Source organism: Choloepus didactylus, chromosome 1 (genome assembly GCF_015220235.1).
Source record: "Choloepus didactylus isolate mChoDid1 chromosome 1, mChoDid1.pri, whole genome shotgun sequence".
Taxonomy (NCBI): Eukaryota; Metazoa; Chordata; class Mammalia; order Pilosa; family Megalonychidae; genus Choloepus; species Choloepus didactylus.
In genome coordinates this window covers 96,665,017-96,671,947 of record NC_051307.1, presented here as the reverse complement: position 1 = coordinate 96,671,947, position 6,931 = coordinate 96,665,017, and the positions used below count along the sequence as shown (strand labels likewise).

Sequence of the window (6,931 nt, the reverse complement as noted above, 5' to 3'; positions counted from 1 at the left end):
AGTAGTTTCAGTAATAAAATTAAAAATGTTTCATAATTATGTTTTACATAACAGTCTTTGATTTATTTAAATGTGTATGTTAATGTAACTTGTTCCTTTGAATCATATAAAACCTTTTTCGATTTGAAAAAAAAATAAATTAAGCAATTGCCTATACAAAGGCAAATAGACATTGTGGGTTATTTTGCTTCTTGTATTATTTTTGCTGGATAGTAAATTGCAGTTACATGTCACTATAATGTTACTAACCTACAGAAAACACTTTGAACTGTGAGATAATGACAACTCCCTTTGAGAGGAAGCTAATACGTAAACCTGAATATTTTGGGTGATTTTTCTTTTTTTCTTTTTCTTTCTTTCTTTCTTTCTTTCTTTTTTTTAACTGCCATAGATGGGTAAAAAAAAAAAAATCCAGCATTCAGACACCCTAGAAACTGATTTTTTCTAACCAATAAAAAAACAAAATCTTAATGTAATTATCATATATTTCTGTTGAATGCACAAATACAAAGTAAATATTGAAGTGAAGCTAAATTTGCTATGGAATTATGGATTAAACCAGTTATTAAAGAAAAAATCTACCAGGTAACTGCTCATTTACTTTACCTCAAGTTGAGATCCTGATATATACATCTCAACTTTATAATTCAAGACTGCAGTTAAATACTTCTAATTTCACTTGAATTACCATGGTAATAAGACAGTTAGAAACCTTATGTTTTCTTAAAAGGGACATGCTAAATATTTTTTGACATTACTTCTAAACTCAGAAAAAGCACAAACACTCCCCTCCCCCACCCCCAACTAATATTCAGCTCAAAAAGTTAAGTGGTTGAGTTGGTATAGCAAAAGCTATCACTATTTAATATTACCACCAGAGTAGATACAAATAAACAAAGGTAACTGCTGTTTAAACATCTAATAAGAAATTAACATGAACCAATTGACTGAAATTAAAAGGTAAATGTACTGCCATTCCAATTTGAATATTTCCAATAAATTGTTTCCTTCTTTCAAAAATAGACAATAATATTACAGTTTTTCTATGTTTTGACACAATTTCACTTTAAGTTCTGTGCCCAGATTACATATTTAATTTTAAAGTGGGTTGCTATGTCATATACACATTATTCAAATACTCTAGGAATTAAATCATGATTGGTTAAATTTATCTTAGTTAACTATCACAAAACATCTGTGGAAATAAAGGAATCACAGAAATGAAACCAAAAAGAGGTAAGAATAGGATGAGCTACCAGAAGAACTAGTTGAGTATTAGGTGAAAGTGGATCTAAGAAAAAACAAACTTGCAATGTTTCTATGAAAGAAAGAATAAACTCCATGTTTTGTCCACATTAATATTGTACACAAGATGATGGCAGTCCTTTCTCTAGTGTTGTGAAAGACTGTCTTTAATATACATTGCTGGGCAGGCACTTTAGTGACAACATAAAAATTAGAGTGGTTAGAAAAAGTGGAAAATTACCAGTTATAAATGAATATCAAAAACCAAACCTGTATTTTTGGCCAGATTACTAGAGAGGATATGTGTTTTTAAGAAGCTAATAAAAAAAAAATCTTACCTCCTCATTTCTAAAACCTGAAATTATAATTATGAAGATTCTTTGCAGAATGACACATCAGTGATTATTAAATTGCAAAGGAGACCTTTGCTGGCTGTCTAATAAGTGATCTATATACAGGAAAGCACATTATCTGGCACTTTGCTAACTGGAATTTGTGAACAGCCAATGCAAATCTTGACTCCACTAGACCACCACACCAAATGACCTAATTGCACAACAGAATACTTGACCACAATGGGATTAACACTTTGCTGTTTTCAGATGGTGAAATGGGGAAAGGGAAAGGAAATCGGGTCAACAGGAATTAACTCTTAATTAACAAAGCATTTTAATCCATTTCCACTCTCTCATTATGCTGGATAAAATAGCTTTTACTGCATTATTACATCATAGGAAAGAAAAGCAGGTAAGTTGGTGTAATAGGTTACTTTTCATAATACCTCTTGGCACCAAGGGAATGTAAAGAAATCATTCCCATCCGTAAGGCACCTCAAGAGAGGACTGAGAAAAGTGAAATACAAAGGAGTTTTTCTTGGGCAACCCTAAAGTCATAAACTCTAAAAAGTTAAAAACACTCCGCTCTTTCCCATCACATACTTAAAATAGTAAATGTTTTTCTTAAAACAATTTTTATACATATAAATAAAAACAGAGAATCAAGGAAACAAAGAATTCATAAAGTGACTTTGCTAATGCAAATTATGGGGAAATTTCAGATTAACTCAATTTAAAGAATTTATTAAAAAGCTAATTTAAAACAATAAGGTCCTCCAAAAATCACTTTCCCCAATAAATGCATTTTCAGGGAAAAGCTTCTATCAGGGCTGGAACAATCTCACAGAATCATTAAAACTACATAAAATGAACATGTTCCAAATAATTTACTAACATCTCTTCAAACCTTAATGTTTTTTATTTAAACTAATTTATGGTTTAAAAAAACAAAGAAATTACAGAAAACATTAATCTTACCTTTCATTGTTCTCTATACTAATTTTGGAGGTCATGAGGATTTATCTTTTTATTTTTCAAATGATACAAGGCATTTTTCTCTTTTGGGTTTCACTTAGGGAAAAAACCAATAGTGCTACATTGGTATATTATATTCTATTTAGAACTATTTCAGACAAAACAAAAACAAAAACAAACACACACAAAAAAACCAGGTTCTCAAAAGAACCCATGTAATGCAAAAAAGGGAAGGCATTGAAACTTCTAACACCATCCTTTTTGGGGGAGAATCTGATACTATAAAGTAAAACATCTTCCTTTGTTCATTAAACTTTTTTTTTAATGGAATAAACCAATTAGGAAGGTAACAGGAAAGGAAGCAATAACTGGATCATGTTAAAATAAGGAAAATTGGCTAATGACCTGATTTAATGTCTATTAATGAAGGACCAAAAAAAGCTTAGAAAAATAAAAGGACAATTAAGGTACTGAGGTATATTAAAAAAGAGAAACGTGGCAGATCCCTGCATTTTGCTAATGTTTCTGTAAGAGGCTCCATCACTATAATCCATGAACTATAAAATTATTTTTAAATGTAATATATATAACACAAAATGAATTTTTAGCAATCTTTAGTAAATTCTTTTGTTATAAATTCTCCAAATTTTATAACAAATCCCCCTATTTTGCATTTTGTTTAAAGGAATAACCTTGTATCATACAAAAAAATTTTCAAGCATGAAAAGTGTATTATTGCAATAATATCTCTTTGCAAGTCCCAAATTCTTGGTTTATAATAAAATTGTAAAGTGAAAAGTAAAAAAACCCAAAAAGGAGTAAAACCATCAGTGCCATCTATTGCAGAAGCCTAACATCTTCTTAAAATGCTGCTCAACAAGTCACAGAGAAACATGTCTGGAAGCAACATGTAATTGAAAAGAAACTACTTGGGTTTTTGTTTTTGTTTTTGTTTTTTTTAAACATTGTACATTATTATTGTCTCTAGTATTTTCTCCTTCCCAAATAGAAATTCACATCCTCTATAATGTTGCTCTTGAATCAGCCATTCTGTGCAATTGCCATTTGCATGTTTCCAAAATCAACATCTTCATGGGTTCTCTTCAAACTGCCTGTGTTATCAGAATGGACAGATAATGACCTTTCTATCTGTAGTGGTGACATCATCTGTATTGTTAATTTTGCTAGGTAGGTGGCTTCATATTCCTGAAGCTGATGGACAAATCCAGCATTAGGATTAATACAAAATCTTGCTTGAACATAAGCAAATGCATGTCTGTACTTCATTCCAAATGTTTCCTTAATGCTTGCAATAATGAAGGCAGCACTCCTGGAGATCCCTGCATTCCTATGGACAAGAACTTTTCCTCCAGTTTGTAAGCTCCCATCAATAAATTCTTTAGTCATGGGGGAAAAAATGTATTCTATTTTCAACTGAATTATATGCAATGTCCAAGACTAAATATCTAAACAATTGCTGAAAGTTTGGTTTAGTAAAGTTGCTTCAATATTTTGTCTTATGCATATTATATAGGTTATTCTATGTTTCTGTAGTATAGGTAGCTTGCTTTTTATAGTAGAAGAATATGAGCCTAAAAACAATCCAGGTGAAATTTCCTGCATCTCTTGTCTTATAGGATAGGTCCATTCCTCGGCATCCTCTTTGCACTGTGGGAGGGTGGGGAACTCCAGCTTCACGTCCTCTATGGTCTGGGCCAAGGCTGGTGGGTGGGCTGGTAGGGCGAGTTACCCCACCGGCCTTCAGAGCAGGCAGTATTGATGCCAGGGAGAACCGGTGGAGGACTGGGGGGCAGGCGGAGGGCTTACAACTAACACGCACAATCCAAAGGATCCCGGTGGCAGCGGCAGCGAGGAGGAGGAGGGTTGGACAGCTCGTACCCGGCCGCCATGCTGCTGCCGTCTCCCACCCCCAGTGTCTCCACGCCGCTCAGGCCACCCAGGCTCTGAACTCATGCCAAGTTTTGAGGTTATGTCAGTAAGAGATGGTCTCTGCTCTCAGGAGCCAGAGATGAGAGGGATGCACAAGCATGAAAAGCTCTAGAGAAGCCAAGTTCTGCTGAGTTGCACTGAGATGCCCAAACTAGCATTGCTCCTACCCTAACAACACAAGGCTGTTTAAACTGCAGAATCATAACTTTTCTTGAACCCATCATAGAGCTAAAGTTTAAAGGCAATCAAATAGCCTGAAATCTAAGACAGGCCCGTCTTAGATGAGACACAATGTGAACATTGATTTACCTGTGGTAAAGCATGGGAGGAAGAAATGTCAGGTGTAAGAAGAATCCAGCTAAAATTTATAACAAATCACTAATGGTTGAGTGTGAGCTGACATGAGAGTTGCAGACACGCAAGAAGCTGCAGACAGAAGAGGAGTTGTCACAAATCCAGACTTTTCTCCAAGAACCTCCTCTAGGTACTCTCAAGAAAGATTGGGAGCCAGGCAGGGCAGGGGAGAGAGCCTCTCTCAGTGTGCAGTCCTGAAGGAAGGGAGCAGTCACAGCTGCAGGAGAAAAAGCTTAAAGTCCTGCCCAGTCTTAAGCCACCAAGGCAAAGGCAACCTCTGTCACTACCAACACACAAGTCGAGACCCACTGTAAGTGGGGGAAGAATAAAATGAAAAAAAAAAACACCTCTATCCCTAGAAATAGGTTGGAAACCATCCTGACCCCAGATGATTAAAACTCCTCCCCCTCTGGGGAGGGACAGGAAATTTATTTCAGCATAAGATCAGCCTAAAATACATGGCAGAGTTTGGCTGCCATGGGGAGGAGGGGCAGGATTACTGAGAAAGCACCAATCCCCAAATCAAGGGACACAAAGCCTGCCTAAGACTGAGGCTCAATCAGGATGACAGAAAATCCCCCTGTACCCACCTCCAGGCTAGAAAGCACTGAAAACAAACCATAGCAATCCACTGCTGGGGGAGGGGCAAGAACATGGAAGGAAACACCCTCTGATAGGCATATGCTTGGGGAAGACTGAAAGCTCTGGATGAACAGGAACATTGCAAAAATAAACACTACCCTAAGCACAAGGTAAAACTAGAGGGATTTGAAGCTAGTGGTGCACTGAAGGTAATCAGAGCAAAAACAAAATCCAAAACCACTTCAGCTGCTAACTAGATTGATTCAAACCCCTACACAAAAAGCCTAGCAGAAAAAAGAGGCATACCCATTTCCAGGCATAAATATTATTTACCTCCATCTCTGCTCTCCTGGACAAAATGCCCAGCACTCTATCAAAGGCTATAAGACCCACCAAAAAAAAAAAAAAAAAAGCAAAAAAAACAACCATCAAGACACAAAGCATTCAACAGAACCAGACTCAGAAATTACACAGATGTTGGGCCATATAGACTGGGAACTTAAAATAACTATGATTAATAAATTAGAGACTCTAATGAAAAAGTAAACATGGAAAATTTCAGCAGAGATATAGGAACTATAAGAAAGAATCAACTGGAAATGTTGTAAATAACACAGTAATTGAGATGAAAAATGCCTTTGACAGCTTATCACTAGACTCGTCGTAGCCTAAGGAAAGAATCAGTGAATATGTACATAGGTCAATAGAAATTATTCAGACTAGAAAACAAAAAGAAAAAAAGAATGACATAAAATTAGGACAAAGCATCCAACATTATCAAATGATCTATCACATGTATAATTGGAATCCCAGAACAAGAAGGAAGAGAGAACAGCGCAGAAGATACATTTGAAGAAATAGCCAAAATTTTCCAAAAATAATGAAAGACAGCAAACTGCAGATCCAAGAATCTTAGAGAACCTCAAACAGGATAAATACATGCCCTAAAAAAAATCACCTAACTTCATCCTGTCTTATATTGAAGGTCAAAAGTCATTATTTCTCCATATTTGAAAGATCTTTTTTCACTGATTATAGAATTCTGAATTGACATGTTTTGGATTTTTGTTCCCCAGCACTTTAAAAGGTGCCCTTCTATTGTCTTCTGGCTTATATAGTTTCTGGTGAGAAACTTCCTATAATTCTTATTCGTGTTCCTCTATATGTAATGCATCACCTTCTTTTTTTGGCTTCCTTCAAGATTTTATCTTTATTTTTGTTTTTCAATGGTAGGTAATAGGGATGAAGAATGCAGTGATTTTTTCCCATCAGTCTTAATTTAGAAATGCTATAAATTTACTAAATATCATCCACAAAGCAACAGAGAAATTGATAAATGAGACAAGGATAGAGTCAGGAATGCATTCAAAGGCACACAGAAACAGCAAGAATTAGGTGTATATGTGGGATATCCAGATATCACAATTATCAATCAGATACTCGGACCTCCTACTGTGAAAATATAGATGATCAAATCAAAGGATCTGGAT

General features: G+C 35.3%; 1 pseudogene; it reads right to left on the bottom strand.

Moving 5' to 3' along the window:
- Positions 1 to 3,596: 3,596 nt before the first annotated feature.
- LOC119518721 lies at positions 3,597 to 4,465 on the bottom strand (annotated as a pseudogene).
- Positions 4,466 to 6,931: the final 2,466 nt, after the last annotated feature.